This window comes from Pan paniscus, chromosome 5 (assembly GCF_029289425.2).
Source record: "Pan paniscus chromosome 5, NHGRI_mPanPan1-v2.0_pri, whole genome shotgun sequence".
NCBI lineage: Eukaryota > Metazoa > Chordata > Mammalia > Primates > Hominidae > Pan > Pan paniscus.
Window position 1 is genome coordinate 15290644 of NC_073254.2, and position 16283 is coordinate 15306926.

General features: G+C 45.3%; 2 protein-coding genes and 1 long non-coding RNA gene across 11 annotated transcripts in view; 1 reads left to right on the forward strand and 2 right to left on the reverse strand.

Annotated features, from left to right (window-relative positions):
- The window catches only part of HUS1B (HUS1 checkpoint clamp component B), a 40441-nt gene extending 26914 nt beyond the window's left edge, over positions 1 to 13527 (reverse strand). Inside the window, exons 1-2 of one of the 2 annotated variants that reach the window (XM_063605112.1) lie at positions 13470 to 13527; positions 9588 to 9661 (exon numbers count right to left, since the gene is read on the reverse strand). The gene's annotated coding sequence lies outside the window, so the exon portion shown is untranslated. Of the gene's footprint in view, positions 1 to 9587; positions 9662 to 12724; positions 12853 to 13469 lie in introns of those variants that run through there. The other variant, XM_063605113.1, reaches the window with a different exon arrangement.
- EXOC2 (exocyst complex component 2) overlaps positions 1 to 13603 on the reverse strand; it is a 204800-nt gene extending 191197 nt beyond the window's left edge. For 2 of the 8 annotated variants that reach the window (XM_008972895.4, XM_003805568.5), the window contains exon 1: positions 13470 to 13603. The gene's annotated coding sequence lies outside the window, so the exon portion shown is untranslated. Of the gene's footprint in view, positions 1 to 9587; positions 9662 to 12724; positions 13227 to 13469 lie in introns of those variants that run through there. The other 6 variants (XM_055113128.2, XM_008972887.4, XM_055113126.2 and 3 more) reach the window with 5 other exon arrangements.
- Positions 13098 to 16283, forward strand: part of LOC117980506 (uncharacterized) — a 153640-nt gene continuing 150454 nt past the window's right edge. The window contains exon 1 of the long non-coding RNA XR_010112340.1: positions 13098 to 13217. This is a non-coding gene — a long non-coding RNA (uncharacterized LOC117980506). The remainder of the gene's footprint in view (positions 13218 to 16283) is intronic.

The window sequence follows — 16283 nt, forward strand, 5'->3', positions numbered from 1 at the left end:
CGGCCACATGTGTCAAAGCCTTAGACATGCTTCCACAGTTTGACTCAAAATGTATTCTTGAAAAGTGAACAATGACTAAAATAATTCAAACCATGGGGATTGCTATTAGGCATGAAGATTCCCATAACTGCAAAAATGTATTACAGCAAGACGGGGAAAAAATGGAAACATCCACCAAAACATCCAGTAAAATGTGAAGGTTCAGTCAAGGAAACTATGCAGCCAGTGAAACATTATGAAAAACATGCGAAACCAAGAGAATACTTACAACAAATTAGTGAAACAGAAAGACATACGAATAAATAAATAGGCAGATAGGTATGAACAGACAGATGTACAGAAAAAGTTCCTAGAAGGAAGTATTCTAAAATGCCAAATGGTTTATTAACAAGGGTAGGATTATCAGAGATTCAATAGCTTGTCAAAAATCACAGCTATTAAGTGAAAGAGGCGGGATTCAAAACCAGACCCCTGCTCTATGCTATACTCCAGATGACTATTTTTTTTTAATTTATTATGGAAATCTTAAACATACATAAGAGAGACTAGCATAAGGAACCTCCAAGTTCCCATCACCCAGCTTCAACATTCTGTCTCTTGTTTTAGCTGCCTCTCCCCTTCAACATACTTCCATGTTGTTTGTTGAGGGAGCTCTTTAAAGCATTGTATCATTTCATCCATAAATGACTTAGTTTGTATCTCTACAAATGACATTGCACCCAGCCCCAGGTCAATTTTTCCACATGGTCTAAAAGTTATTTTGCAGTTGATGTGTTAGAATCAGGACCCAATCAATGTTTCCATTTAAAAAAGAAGAACAAAAGCTACCTTTATACAGACAAGGGCCTATGCTTATATGAATACAGAGAAAGGGCTAGAAGGATGCACACCAGGGGTTAATTATCCTGAGAATGAGATTGGAGAAGGGTGGAGGGGCCAGGGAAATTGTGCCTTTAAATATTTTTACATTGCCTTCCCTGTGGCAATAAGCATGTATATACATGTTTTAGAAACGTAGGTAGGCCTTAGACCACACAGAAAAGCCCACTTCCAGAGCCCTGCAGGGCAGCTGCTGGCTGGAGATCCAGGCAGCAGAGGGTCTCCTTAAGAACGCTGACCACATGAGGCTTCCTCTTGGCAGCTCTGAGTTATATGCATTTTTTTGGGCTGGGGGTGGTGCTCATTTCTCCTGTAAATTAACTATCTTAAGAAAGTGATTATAACAAATGATAGTATCCTTTAAAGAAAAAGGGATGAAAAAAATTACTGTGCCAAGCTCTCTGCCAGCAATCTTCAGTGGGCTTGCCTGGGCTTGTCATCATATTCTTTCTTCACTCTAGTGTCTAGTCCAGTGCCAGACACTCAGTGAAACGGTGGCCGGGCTGACCAGATCTGGGGATGCACGGGCTCTTCTTTCATCTCCTCAACAACAGCAGCAGAGACCTCAAAGGCTGTGTGAAATTCCCGCCATAAGAAGCTATAAGATGCGGCTTCTGAGAGGGGTGTCAGCTAGATTTGTTTCACAGGACAGATGCCATTCCTTGATTCTGTACTGTGTGCCATGCACTGTCTTTTAAACCAATAAATCTGGTCACAAGAGCAACTGCCAAAACCACTATAAAACCTGAGTGCCCTAATTACATCCTAAAAGGTCACAATCAACCCGTGACAGCTCCTCCTGATCTTCAATACAATTCATGCTAAGGAAAACAATCAGATAAATCCAAATTAACCAAACATCTAAGCAGAACAACTCCTTTTCTATGGGTCACCTTGGGTGACAAGAGGTCCAGTTCAAATCTGACCTTTAACTGAAAGGTCCAGGAGGTGAAAAGTTTGATATTCTATTACTGCTTCCACACACAACTACACGAAAACCAGAAATTCTAATTTGTAGGTGCAGATCTTTAATGCTGTGTCTCCTTTCTCCCCCCCACCAAAGAAGTATTTTAAATGTTTAAACCAAAATGAATTTTGCCCCTAATAAATTTTAAAATATTACTAAGATATTTATAATGAAAGTTACCAGAGAAACTTGTTTTTCAACTATCCTTTAGTCCTATAAAAACCAGGCCAAAACTCATTTAAGCTTCATTTTTCCATTTAAAAAATCCAGCCATAAAAGAGAATGGGATAGTACAGAGAATATATAAAACAATTCTAACTTTTCAGTTCTAATGAAAAGTCCAAATAAAGGTAGTAATCTTTTTCTTAAAGATAACCTTGTTTTCACAGAAATGCACTTGGAAATAGGGTTTTTAAAGTGCTGTCAAGGTACTGTGGTTCTACAGATACTTTGCTTCTCTGCCCTTGCAAGAGAATCAACTGCTCTGGAGGATAATTCCCCCTTTAGTTACCAGAGAGCAAAACCCTGGTCCTTTTCCTGCTCACTGCTAACTCCTGGAGGATTTTGCCCAGTAAAAGCTAAGGCAGAAATGGAGGGAATCTGTTCAATCAGGATTTATTCATTTAGAGTTCTACATCGAATTTTAAACAACCAGTTAGCACCGGCATTGGTGAAACTCCAGAAGGGCTGGGAACAGGAACCTGCATGACACAGCACTGCAGAAAAGTGCTGGTGACTAACAGCCAGTCACACATAGGGCACTTCTATCCAACACAAGCCTTGACCATTCCACAGTTCCTATTAAATATTTCCGAGTTTCTTTTTTTTTTTTTTTTTTGAGACAGAGTCTCGCTCTGTCACCCATGCTGGAGTGCAGTGGCAGGATCTGGGGTCACTGCAAGCTCTGCCTTCCGGGTTCATGCCATTCTCCTGCCTCAGCCTCCCGAATGGCTGGGATTACAGGCACCCACTACCACGCCCGGCTAATTTTTTTGTATTTTTAGTAGAGACAGGGTTTCTCTGTGTTAGCCAGGATGGTCTAGATCTCCTGACCTCGTGATCTGCCCGCCTCGGCCTCCCAAAGAGCTGGGATTACAGGTGTGAGCCACCGCGCCCGGCCCCGAGTTTCTAAAATACAAGTTCATTTCCACACATGATTACTTGACTATAACCATCATTTATCAGTATTTTTTCCTCTCTCTCTCTCTCCAAAGAATTTTCACTTCCTAGGTAAAAGTCATACAGTAATGACTAACAATACTATGCATATATTATGTCATAATTGACATAAAAGGCCACATATATGATTCCACTTATATGAAAGTTCAGAATAAGTAAATCCATGGATGCAGAAAGTGGGAAAGGATTGATAATGGATTCAGGGTTTTCTCCGGGTGTGATGAAACTGTTCTGGACTTAGATAATGGTGATGGTTGTACAACTTTGTGAATAACTGTGCTTCAGAATTCCTCTGATCATTAGTTTAACATCATTAGCACCATAAACACAGAACCCCAAAAAACTGAACGCAAAAAGAAATACAAGATGGTATCATTTTTTAAAAAGTACCCAACATGACTAAATTCCTGAAGTCTGATTCCAGATCAGTTGAGGCAAAGGTACACCAGGGCGAGGAGTGAAAAGGTACCAGGAGGGTAGGAGAAAGCTTTACCCTCGCAGTGATGGAAACAGAGCTCAGGTATTGAAACCCAGGGTGAAGAGTAGCAAATAAAGCAGCAGAACAACTCCAAGCTAAACAGACTGACCTTGCGGGAAGATGTGAGTGGCCTAGACTTTCTAATCCTTGACAAACATCAACACCACCAACTCCATTCCAGCAAGACTGCCAGGAAGACATGAAAATAAAGAAGCTAAACAATGCAAAATCCCAAGTGATATCAAGAGTCTACATATGTTTATTCAAATAACAAAATACTTGACCATCTCAACAAGAATGTTCAGGAATGAGAGAGGAACAAAATAAAGAAAATATTACTAAGCTATTCATAATGAAAGGATTGGATAAAAAGATATTCTCCTAAATTTATACTATTACATGAAAACAAAGTTTCATTTGTCTCGACTTGTCAAATCTTTAGGATGAAATAAACCAATATCACCGCTGACAAATATAATAACTATGGTAAACAGGCATGCCAAAATCAATGCAGAGTTTCAGAAAAGGTCAAGAAACCAACCGTCAGCTTAAATTGGTTAATTTCATTAAAACTGTTAAACATGACAGGATGTCACTAACTCCCAGGTTCTTTTACATGAGCAAAGTTGGATTAATTTGACCCAAATTTTGTATAATAGCTTTTCCAATTTCCAAAAATACATCAACTTTGTCACTGATCTTACAAATTCTGCTTTCCTTCTCTAGCTCTATCTCAAAAGAAACTTCTCGAAGGCCATAAATCTTGACATAGTGAAAGCAAAATAATCACAGCACTCAACAGTGCCGTTAACATTTCTGAGCCGCGAGGGATTAAGCAGGCAGATGCTATGGAAAGTGCCTGTCAGGAAAGGACAGCCCAGAGTTCAGAACGCACCACAGCTGCGAAGGATTGAAGCTGCTAGCTATGGAATCAAGCTCAGGAGAAACTCTGGGCACAATTCCGGCATCCGAAATAAATTAAAGTAAACAGTGTTGCTCTCTCTCTCATCCACCCTGTTAGCAGCCTCTCGGCTGAGCGGGAGACCACACACTCGGACCACACAGCGCCAGCTGAACTCACTCGCACGCAACATCTACAAGCTGTCACTCTGCAGCAGCCCAGAGAGGGAGAAGGATGAGGTTAGGGAGGGGGAGACAGGACCGCAGGAAGAGGGGGAGGGGAGACGGGAGAGTCTTCCCTATGTGCAGCTGGAGAGAGTGATGTGTGGTTTAGAGAAGGGGGAGGGGTGGAATCCATAAACCTCCCTGAGAAAACAAGCTGGTCATGGCCTTGTGTAGTCTTGACCTGTACTCCCCCATACCAATTTAGTAGCTGATGAAGGATTAACAAAGCATCCATTTAACATCAATTAACCTCCTATCCATCACAGGTCAAAAGAGAAAATTACTAGTACAAAAGCATTTCACTAAAATCAAGACAAAAGGCCACATTTTCTTACATTTTATACTGTACACTTAAGTAAATACATTTTCCTTATAGATATACTATATTAATTTTAAACCATCTGCCTCTTTTCCTTTAATGAAGCACACAGGGATGGATTTAAAGTGTTTTCTGCAATAGAAGTCAGAAAATTTTAATTCTATAATTTTCCCATATTTAATTTCTCAAATTAAAACTGTGGCACAATTTTAATTTTCCAAAATATTTACTACTAGAAAAAAAGACAGTAAGTTGTCATTTTTCACAGAACTTCAGACTAAAAATACACAGAAAAAGTTAGCAGTAATAATATAAAGAAAAAAATCAGAAATGAAACCACAACTGAAAGTAGTTTTAGAATCATAAAAGCAGTACTTTTTACTATTTAGTAATGAAGAGTTTCGCTGATTTCAACAGCAGACAAGAAATCTGAACAAAATGAGTGATCACGGTCTCATCTTGTCATGCTCCCAGATGCTCTTCTCAGCTAGAGAAGGCCAGGAACCAGAAAAATACAGAAGTTCTGACTCACTGAAGACTAGGATAACCTCTACTCAACAGGCCACGGAAGGCCTCATGATGTGAAAACACTATTTCACTAACAGATCAGACTATAGAAAGGTGATTTTCCCCACAATCATTTGAAAACACACACACACACACAACCCTCCCAAACGTCCACCCTTCCCCATATATGCCTCAACCTGGCAGCACTGGCATCACCAGGGAACAAATCAAGCTGAATCTCAGTAGCCTTAGCTGTCCAGAACCACTTTGGGTCCAGAGGACCCCAGAAGAATCCTGTTGCAGAGCTGCCTAGTGAGTTTCAACAGTAAAATTAGGCTCAGCCAACTCTCAGGGCACCCTAAAATATAATCAAAGTAGAGAATTCACCAAATCTTTCTAGAGTCAGGCCCAACCTACCCTAAGACAGACTTGTCCCTGCTGGGCTGGGTTGGGCTGGACCCAAAGGGATTGCCCAGAGATATTGGGGAAAGGGTTCGGGAAAATGGTGATTTTCTTCCCCAGTTCTCTATAAACATAGACTCCACACTTCCTGAGTGAGATCAAGAGCAAGTTACATTAGCACTGCCACAAATTCTACCATATAACAGCACACAGTGGGACAAGTCTCAGAGACAGGGTCATGAACTCTGTAATCCAGTTTTCCAAATTAATCCTCTTGCTCCTCCTGCTCCATCCCCAAATCATAGTTAACAAAAATACAAGCATGCACAGATCTGAAAGAACTCATAGGGGCCAAATTGTATAGAGTTACGGCCTGATAAGGGCAGAAGACTCGCTGGGTCTCAGAAGGGCCATTTGCAGAAGGGGAGGACTGAACAGGTAAGAAGTAATGTATCCTGCTTTCCTGGACCTCTTTTTTTTTTTTTTTTTTTTTTTTTTTTTGAGACGGAGTCTTACTCTGTCGCCAGGCTGGACTGAACAGGTAAGAAGTAATGTATCCTGCTTTCCTGGACCTCTTTTTGTTTTTTTGAGATGGAGTTTTCCTCTGTCACTAGGCTGAAGTGCAGTGGGGCTCACTGCAACCTCCGACTCCTTGGTTCAAGCGATTCTCCTGCCTCAGCCTCCCAAGTAGCTGGGATTACAGGCATGCGCCACCATGCCCAGCTAATTTTTCTGTATTTTTAGTAGAGACGGGGTTTCATCATATTGGCCAGGATGGTCTCAAACTCCTGACCTCGTGATTCGCCCTCCTCGGCCTCCCCAAGTGCTGGGATTACAGGTGTGAGCCACCACGCCCGGCCTCCTGGACCTCTTTTTATACTTCTTTTCCTTCTCTACCTCTACAAACAAAAAAGAAATGAACTACTATCTATGGTTTCAAATGAAAGCATATTTGTTTATATTTTAATTCTTTTGGGAAAATAATCCAATAATTTAAACCATATAACTGATAAATGACACTTGATTTTTATTTATTTATTTTGGGAATGGGAATAAAGGCCTTCCCTCCCTCTACAATGTTTGGAGGTGAGAGATTAAGGGGACGAGAATGTGCATGAGATGACTAGGAAGGAATACTGGAAGCCAGACAAGTATACAGGGAACGCCTGACAACTTAGCTCTCAGAGCCCCCATAAAAGAGATCTGTTACATACATACCGGATTACTCAGCTGTTCTCATAAAACAAGCACTGGATTCTATCTTAACTGGAAAAGTTACTTAGAGGTCTGCTTTATTCCCCAGGAATCGTAAAGCCCTCTGCCTTAGCACGCCACGTCTCCTCCAAGAGGACAAGGACTGTCACTATATTGCACAGGGAAAGGCTGCAGGTCTAAAGGTGACTGGACTTCCAACCGATGCCACTGGACATTGATGACATGTCAAAAACGAACCAGGCCAGTGCAAATTCATCCCCCTCCATCCACCCCCAACAAATAAATGAAGACAAAAACTTCAAAGAAGATACACTACTTAATAGGAAAACAAAAGAGTTTCATATAAGAGCACAGCATTATTTATTCACAAATCTATTGCCAGTAGTACCCAATGCCCTACTACTCTTATTAGATCTATATGCATAGATAAAAACAGTAAGTCTTAGTATTTTAGGAAGTATAGTTTTTCAGAAAAAAAGATGTCAGGGTTTTATTTTCCCAGAAAGACAGATCACCTGAACAAGACTGAAGAAGTCATTATCAAATAATATTCTTTTTTTTTTTTTTTTTTTTGAGACAGGGTCTCACTCAGTCACCCAGGCTGCTGGAGTGCAGTGGTGCAATCACAGCTCACTGCAGCCTCAGGTGATCCAGGCTCAAGTGATCCTCCCACTTCAGCCTCCTGAGTAACTGGGACCATAGACATGTACCACCACACTCAGCTAACTTTTTTGTAATTTTTGTAGAAAAGGGGCCTCACTATGTTGCCCAGGCTGGTCTCAAACTCCTGGGCTCAAGCTATCCTTCCACCTCGGCCTCTCAAAGTGCTGGGATTACAGGCATTGAGCCACTGAACTTATCCTCAAATAATATTTATTTCTATCTTTACCTAGTCCGTCAAGATGATTTGCGATACAATGACTAGTCACCCAGATCCTCAAAAGATGACAGTATTGGACTCCTATACCCCAGAAAAACAGAAAAACTAGGGCTGTGAAAAGGAAACATCCTTGGATTTATTCAGTCAAATAAATGTTTATTATACACTTGCTATGTCCCAGGCATTACCCTGAAGAAATGACAGGAACAAGATTTTGTGACCAGAAGCTCAAGAATGACTTTGGCCTTCAGTAGAGTGATCGTAGCTGAAACCAGACAGCACTGGGATGGGTGAGAAATTGGCTACAAACAACTATTTTAAGAAATGTGGCAGGAAAGTGAAAAAGAGAGGAATTTTAAAAGGGCAATGTGAAATCAAGGGAGGATTCTAGTTTTTTCTGTTTTACTTTATTGTTGTCTGTCTCTAAGCATGTATAAAGGCCAACAGAAGGAAGGCTTTAGTAAGACATGAACACCTGAGTGAAGTCCTCACAAAGGCAGGGGTAGATGGGATCCACAGCCCAGGTAGGAGATTGGTCTTAGCATAAATACAACCTCTTCCACTGTGACTGGGGAGGAGGAACAGTTTTTGGCAGGAAGCCCCTGCGATTCTCCACTTACATCTCTTTTATTTATGATGTAGGTGGCAAGACAACTTGCTAAGAGTGTGTGTAAATGATGTGAAAGGATGAGAGGTTTGAAAAGCGTGAAAATGCTGAAAGTACATTCTGCAGAGATAAGAAGCGGGTACTGATGAGGAAAATTCTGGAAGATTCCTTGATGGCCCAGCTGAGCTGGTGACCATGGATTTATAGGGGCACAGATCTGGATACTGTGATTTTCCCCAGCTGGCCCCAGCAACTCAGGTCAAGCATTACAGGAGGCAGAGAGTTGAGACTGCCCAAGGCTGAGAAGCTGCCAGGCAGATGCTACAGAACAACAACGATACGACTGAGCACACTGGCATGACAGTGACTGAAGATCACAGAAGCTCCTGATAGATGCAGTGGGGGTGAGTGAGACTGAGAAAGTTGAGAGACTATAAGCAAACAGTGGGAGGCCTGCACTTTGGATTTCAGAAGTGGACCAGTTCCAACACTGAGGCAGTTCGGTGTTACTCTTCCAGCCCCCAGCACTACTTCTCTTGCAACAGTCGGATCCTCCTCCAGACAGCCCTACTTTCTCCTTCTGTCCTTTCTGGTTACTGTTAGCTTCCCTTTGCTCCTCACCACTCCTTGTATATTCCCTAATCCCCTCTGCACCTTTCTTCATTTGAGCTATCTGGCATGACTTCTGATTCCTGCTGAGACATACATCATTATCATTCACATGGGGTTTTCATTAAAATTAAACTAAAGCCAAACATGGCCTTTGTCTCGTTTTGTCTTTTGCTAAAATTATAATACAATGAAAGTTAAATCATATGCCCTCCAAAATCACAAACCTTTAAAATGAGAAAAGGCCTTTAAAAATTCATCTATGCTTACAAGTGAAACGAAGGGGCAGCCTTGTGCAAAGTGGCACTGTTAGCAAGCAGTAAAGGGAAAAAGGCCTTCAACGCTGCACTTGTCACTGAGTGCTTAAGATGTGCCGGGCACTAGTCTTGAAGCTCTCTGGATCCACCCTGAGCAGCTCACCTTCTCCTAAGCTGAAATCCAGTCTTCCCCAGTCCTGTGTCCAGTGTTCGTTCCATTATTGGCACCAAGATTTACTGTGGAAAATATTACATAGAAAAACTGATAAACCCAAAAACAAAAATAAACCAAACTGGATGATGTATTTTTAATCTGAAATGCTACCAAGGGAATTAAGGTAAAGGATGTTCAGGAAGCTTTTGAGCTGGCCTAATAAAACTTTCCAGGAAAAACAAAAACAAAACAAAAAAAAAGAACTGTCTAACAAATCAGTTCCAAACTCTTCTGCCTGTCAGTCAAGGCACTCCACCCATAATCCAAAATGCACTCACTTACCAGCCCCTGGGCCTTTGCTCCTGGCATGCAGCCCAGGTGTTCACACGCCTTCCTTCATCAAGCTCTTATCATCAAAGCTTCCCAATTACTCTAGCCCCAATGGATCCTTCCTACCTCTGAGCTTCTGCTGGACTTACACTCAATACTACAGAGTTTAGTTCTTAGCTATTCTTTAATTGAGAGGGCAAAAATACCCCTTATGAATCCAGGCTAATATTATTTGATTTTTAATATATGTGTCAGGCATACAGTAAGACTGGAAGATACAAAAATAATTAAAACTAATCCTGATCCAGAATGAGCTTAGTCTTTTACTGGTGTATGTAAACACCATTAATAATATTGCCCCTAATACAACACAAGTGCTATAAGACAAGTGCTAGGTGGTTATAGGATTCACTGAGTTGGAAAATTTCAAGGCAGGAAGGATCTCAGAGATAATCTAACTGCATGTATTCTCTGAATACACAAAAAAGGAAACAGTCCAAAGCATCTAAGCAACTCAGCCAGTGCTATGAAGCAGACCAGATTAGACCAAGGACCAGGGTATAGTTGCTTTGACGCCTAAGCCAAAAATTCCTTTTGACTCTGTGATTTTCAAATTGAGATCAGCCAGGCACAGTGGGTCACACCTATAGTCCCAGCACTGGAAGCTGAGGCCAGCGGATCACTTGAGTTCAGGAGTTCAAGACCAGCCTGGGCAACATAGTAAGATCTCACCTCCACAAATAATTTTTAAAATGAGCCGAACCCGGTGGCACGCACCTATAGTCCCAGCTACTTGGGAGGCTGAGGTAGAAGGATTTCTGGAATCATGGCGGTCAAGGCTGCAGTGTGTTGTGACTGTGCCACTGCACTCTAGCCTGGGTGACAGAACAAGACCCCCTTTCAATCAATAAACAAACTGAGATTGAAGGATGCCGATGCGTGTGTCACCCACCGCTTTAAGATTCATAATTTCCCGGCCCGGCGCAGTGGTTCACGCCTGTAATCCCAGCACTCTGGGAGGCCGAGGTGGGTGGATCACGAGGTCAGGAGATCGCGATGGTGAAACCCCGTCTCTACTAAAAATACAAAAAAGTTAGTCGGGCGTGGTGACGGGCGCCTGTAGTCCCAGCTACTCGGGAGGCTGAGGCGGCAGAATGGCGTGAACCTGGGAGGCAGAGCTTGCACTGAGCAGAGATCTCGCCACTGCACTTCAGCCTAGGCGACAGGGTGAGACTCTGTCTTTAAAAAAACAAAAAAGATTCATAATTTCACTACAATTACTTTTAAGTTTGTGTATTCATATCAATAATAATTTTTGACTAATATAAACATACTCTAAAGCATATGATTAGAAGTCCACACTATCACCATGTGATTTCAGCAGGCAGTCCAGAAGGTCCAAGAACATATTCCCCAGGATCTGAGTACAATCAACATTCTAGTACACTGCTTAGCAGAGTGATCAATGAATGTTATTTCCCAGTTTCAAAATCCTCTCAACAGTGACCTAAAATTCATCCATTCAATAAACATTTAAGCACCTACTATACTATGTGGCAGACGCTGGACTAGGAACCCAGGCTGGATTAAGATGGGTAAACTGGAGAATGAGTGGAAAAGTAACTGAGAGAACACCTCTGTAACTAGCACTTCCTGTATGGCCTAATCTTGCTGCTGCTTGACACTAGAAATATTAAAAGTTCTTTGCTAGAAGACTATTTTTTCCGTACCAACTTCATTTCCCATATGATTCTTACATAATGGGCTCCCAAGAACTTAGCAAGTTAATAACCATCTTTTAGAAAAGTAATACAGTTGACCCTTAAGCAACATGGGTTTGAATGAGACAGATCCACTTATACACGGATTTTTTCAACAAAAGTTGCACTGAGAGTGCCTGCATCTCCCACTCCCCTTTCACTTCCTCCATCTCTTCCATCTCTGCCATTCCTGAGAAAATCCCCCCTCTTCTTCCTCCTCCACAATCTACTCATGCAGACTATGGGGATAATAACCTTCATGATTCTCCACTTTCATTTAAAGAAGAGTAAACACATTTGTTGTGATTTTAACATTCCTCTCTCAGCTTACTTTAACAATACAGTATATAATACGTATAACATACAAAATACATGTAAGTCAACTGTTTATGTATGAGTAAGGCTTCTGGTCAACAGTAGGCTATTAGTAAAGTCCTGGGAAAGTCAAAGTTTACGTGGAAATTTTTGACTGCGTGGGCACCCCTAACCCCAGTGCTGTTCAAGGGTCAACTGTAGTTCAAAATGGCATTCAATACAGGAAATTAAATACTCGACAAGAAAAAAAGATCACTTTCTAAAACTTCCAAGAGTTGGTCCAAGTCACACTGGGGGAACTCTGCTTCTCTGCTTAAATTTATTAAGTTTCTACTTAGACAAACAAGTGAACATGTAAGTACTAAGCACACATCACCCTCTTTCTATTACTACTCTGGGAATCGCCAACTTTTAGCACAAAAAAGTCATCTTTGAGAAGATTCTGGCTTTCAGTTGATTTGTCATTAAAGGAGTCAGTTACACAAAGCATGGGCCAGTACATACTAACATTCATAAACAAAACATTATTATGCATTAGAAGACAGATCCACATAAGCTCAGAAGTAACCTTTCAATATTGCATAGTGCACACAAAAGATTTAATTAAAGTGTGGCTAACTTAGAAAAAATATTTTTTAAGTGTTCCTTGTAAGTTTACTCACAGATTCATAAAGGCATCAAACTTAAAATTTCTCAGACTTATTAGTATGTTTGACCTTTGGCAGATTAAAAATAACTTACTTCCATTCAAAGACGAGTTCTTTCAAGAACTATTTCTCGGAATTACTAAAGTGTTTTCTTAACAATCTTGGGATACTGGGTTACGCATCACCAGGCTTCCAGGCTGCTGGTGTGCGGATCTGGAGCCGGCGCGCAAGGTCTCAATGGCAGCTACAACAGGACCTCAGGCTCTTTGCTCAAGCACTCTGAGCCGCCGCTCCCCTATCCGTAAAATGGGTCACACGGCAGCGTACATACACCCGCGCGAGGAACAAGTACGTGCACGCAAACGCTGACAACAGTGGCAGGCGCCTTTTAAGCGCTCAGGACAGCCAGAGCGGGATGCACGCCTAGGCAGACAGGTAAAACCCGCCTCGCGTTCACTTTTCCGGAGAAATTCTCAAATCTCACGGAGTGGCAACTGCGCAAGGGCGAAGCGGCGCAGTCGGGGGCCAGCTCCAGCGGGCGGGGCCTGGAGTCAGCCCTCTGCAGCCCACGCCCCTCAACGGCGCAGGTGGGGACCGCGGGGTGCGAACTGGGGGGGGTGGGCGCGGAGCCCAGCAGGCGGCTGACGGCAGGGATGGGGGCGGCGGGGCTGGGAACCGCTGGGGGTCGCGGGGGCCCCGCAGGTGACCGACGGCGCGAGTGGGCGCGGCTGTCCCTTCACCGCTGAGGCCTGGACGGACGCCGCAGGCGGCCGCCTCCGTGCAGCTGACGTCCATGTCCCGCTGGCCTTCGGCCAGGCCCTCCAGCCTCCCACACATACCTCCAGCCGTCCTGCCGCAGCTCACGGCCGGCACAGACAGGGCCCGGTAAGTCTCGCCGAAGACTCCGCGGCCGCCAGCCGCCGGCACCTCACTTCCGCCCGCCGCGAGCGCCGAGCGCGTAGATCCGCCTGGCAGTCGAGCGCCGAGTCCTCGATGGGCGGAGCCTTCAGGGGAGGGTAGAGGAGGGGAGGAGACCGGCGCGGGTGCTGGAGGTCAGCAGGGGCCGTGGGCGGTGGACGCTGGAATGCCTTGGGTTCCGAGGGACCCAGCTGCCTGAATGGACACGAGTAGGAGGTTTTCGCTGGGCGTCTTTGCGGTGGCGGGAAGCGGTGAGGGAGGGAAAGAAGGATACAAGCTCAAGGGGCAGGCCGGGTGCACCATCCATCCCCGTGCCCTCGGGTCATCTCAGGGAGACTGTGAGATGATAGTGCGTTTGTGGGCCACAGTTCACAACGATGGGCCCTGCATCGGGTCAGAGGACCCCTCCGGAACAGGGGGATGCACAAGGTCAAGAGAATGCATGGAATCAGAGGGCTGCACCAGGTCAGGGGGGCTGCACCGAGACCAGAGGAAGCATCAGGTCAGGAGGATGCACTGGAATGTGCATCTCCAGGGGGCCACACTGGGTAAGGAGGATGCACCAGGTTAGGAGGCAGCACTGGGTCAGAAGGATGCACTGGAATCAGGGGACTGTACCAGGTTGGGGGGGGTGCCTCAGGTCAGGAGGAGGCACTGGGGTCCGGGGGCAACATTGAGTCAGGGGCAGCCCTAGGTCAGGAGGATGCATGGGGTCAGGGGGCTGCAGGGGTTTGAGGGCTGCACTGGGTCAGGGCGCCATACCAGGTCAGGGGATGCGCAGGATCGGGGGAGATGCCCGGGGTCGTGGGATGCTGGGGGTTGGGGGGATGCTCGGGGTCGGGGAGTTCTCGAGGTCGGGGGGATGCTTGAGGTCGGGTGGTTCTCAAGGTCGGGGGGGATGCTTGGGGTCGGGGGATTCTCGAGGTCGGGGGATACTCGGGGTCAGGGGGTTCTCAGGGTTGGGGGGATACTTAGGGTCAGGGGATGCTCTAGGTCGGGGGAAGCTCGGGTTCAGGGGCTATGGCCAGGGAGGAAGGACAATCAGGAAAGTGGGGGTAGTGGATTCTGGAAGCTAAATAGTTTCAGGAAGGAGGAATTGATAGCCAATGTTCAGAAGTACTGTGAGGCCAAGACTCCAGAGACAATTGAGTTTGGCATATGCCAGTCACTGGCATCCTTGACAAAAGCAGTTTCAAGGGAGTGTGGGGAAGCTACATCTCGTCAGAGTGGACTGTGAAAAGAATATTAAGTGAAGTGGAAAAAAGTAAGTCTCAACAACCTAGGTTGGCATATTTAGCAATAAAAATACAAATACCCAGTAAAGTTTAATTTCAGATAAACAACAAGTAATTTGTAGTATAGATATATCACTAAACTAATCTTGCATGGGATATACTTCTACTAAAACATTGTTTTGAGAGGTGACAGCGTGCTGGCAGCCCTCACAGCCCTCGCTCGCTCTGGGCACCTCCTCGGCCTTGGCACCCACTCTGGCTGTGCTTGAGGAGCCCTTCAGCCCACCGCTGCACTGTGGGAGCCCCTTTCTAGGCTGGCCAAGGCCGGAGCCGGCTCCCTCAGCTTGTGGGGAGGTGTGGAGGGAGAGGCGCTGGTGGGAAGCCGGGCTGCGTGCGGCACTTGCGGGCCAGCGCGAGTTCTGGGTGGGCATGGGCTCAGCGGGCCAGCACTCGGAGCGGCCAGCCAACCCGCCGGCCCTGGGCAGTGAGGGGCTTAGCACCTGGGCCAGCAGCTGCTGTGCTCAATTTCTCCCCGGGCCTTAGTTGCCTTCCCGCGGGGCAGGGCTGGGGACCTGCAGCCTGCCGTGCCTGAGCCAACCCCCCCGCCATGGGCTTCCGTGCGCCCGAGCCTCCCCGACGAGCGCTGCCCCCTGCTTCACGGCCCCCAGTCCCATCGACCACCCAAGGGCTGAGGAGTGTGGGCGCATGGCTCGGGACTGGCAGGCGGCTCCACCTGCGGCCCCGGTCGGGATCCACTGGGTGAAGCCAGCTGGGTTCCTGAGTCTGGTGGGGACTTGGAGAACCTTTATGTCTAGCCCAGGGATTATAAATACACCAATCGGCACACTGTATCTAGCTCAAGGTTTGTAAACACACCAGTCAGCACCCTGTGTCTAGCTCAGGGTTTGTGAATGCACCAATCGACACTCTGTATCTAGCTACTCTGGTGGGGACTTGGAGAACCTTTGTGTCCAAAATCTGTGTCTAGCTAATCTCGTGGGCAGGTGGAGAACTTTTGTGTCCAGCTCAGGGATTGTAAACGCACCAATCAGCACCCTGTCAAAATGGACCGATCAGCTCTCTGTAAAATGGACCAATCGGCTCTCTGTAAAATGGACCAATCGGTTCTCTGTAAAATGGACCAATCGGCTCTCTGTAAAATGGACCAATCGACTCTCTGTAAAATGGACCAATCAGCAGGATGTGGGTGGGGGCCAGATAAGAGAATAAACGCAGGCTGCCCGAGCTGGCAGTGGTAGTTTGCTCCGGTTTCTTTCCACGCTGTGGAAGTTTTATTTTTTTGCTCTTTGGGGTAAATCTGGCTGCTGTTTATACTTTGGGTCCACATTGCCTCTATGAGCTGTAACACTCGCCGCGAAGGTCTCTAGCTTCACTCCTGAACCAGCGAGATCACGACCCTACCAGAAGGAAGAAACTCCGAACACATCTGAACATCAGAAGGAGCAAACTCCAGATGCGCCGCCTTTAGGAACTGTAACA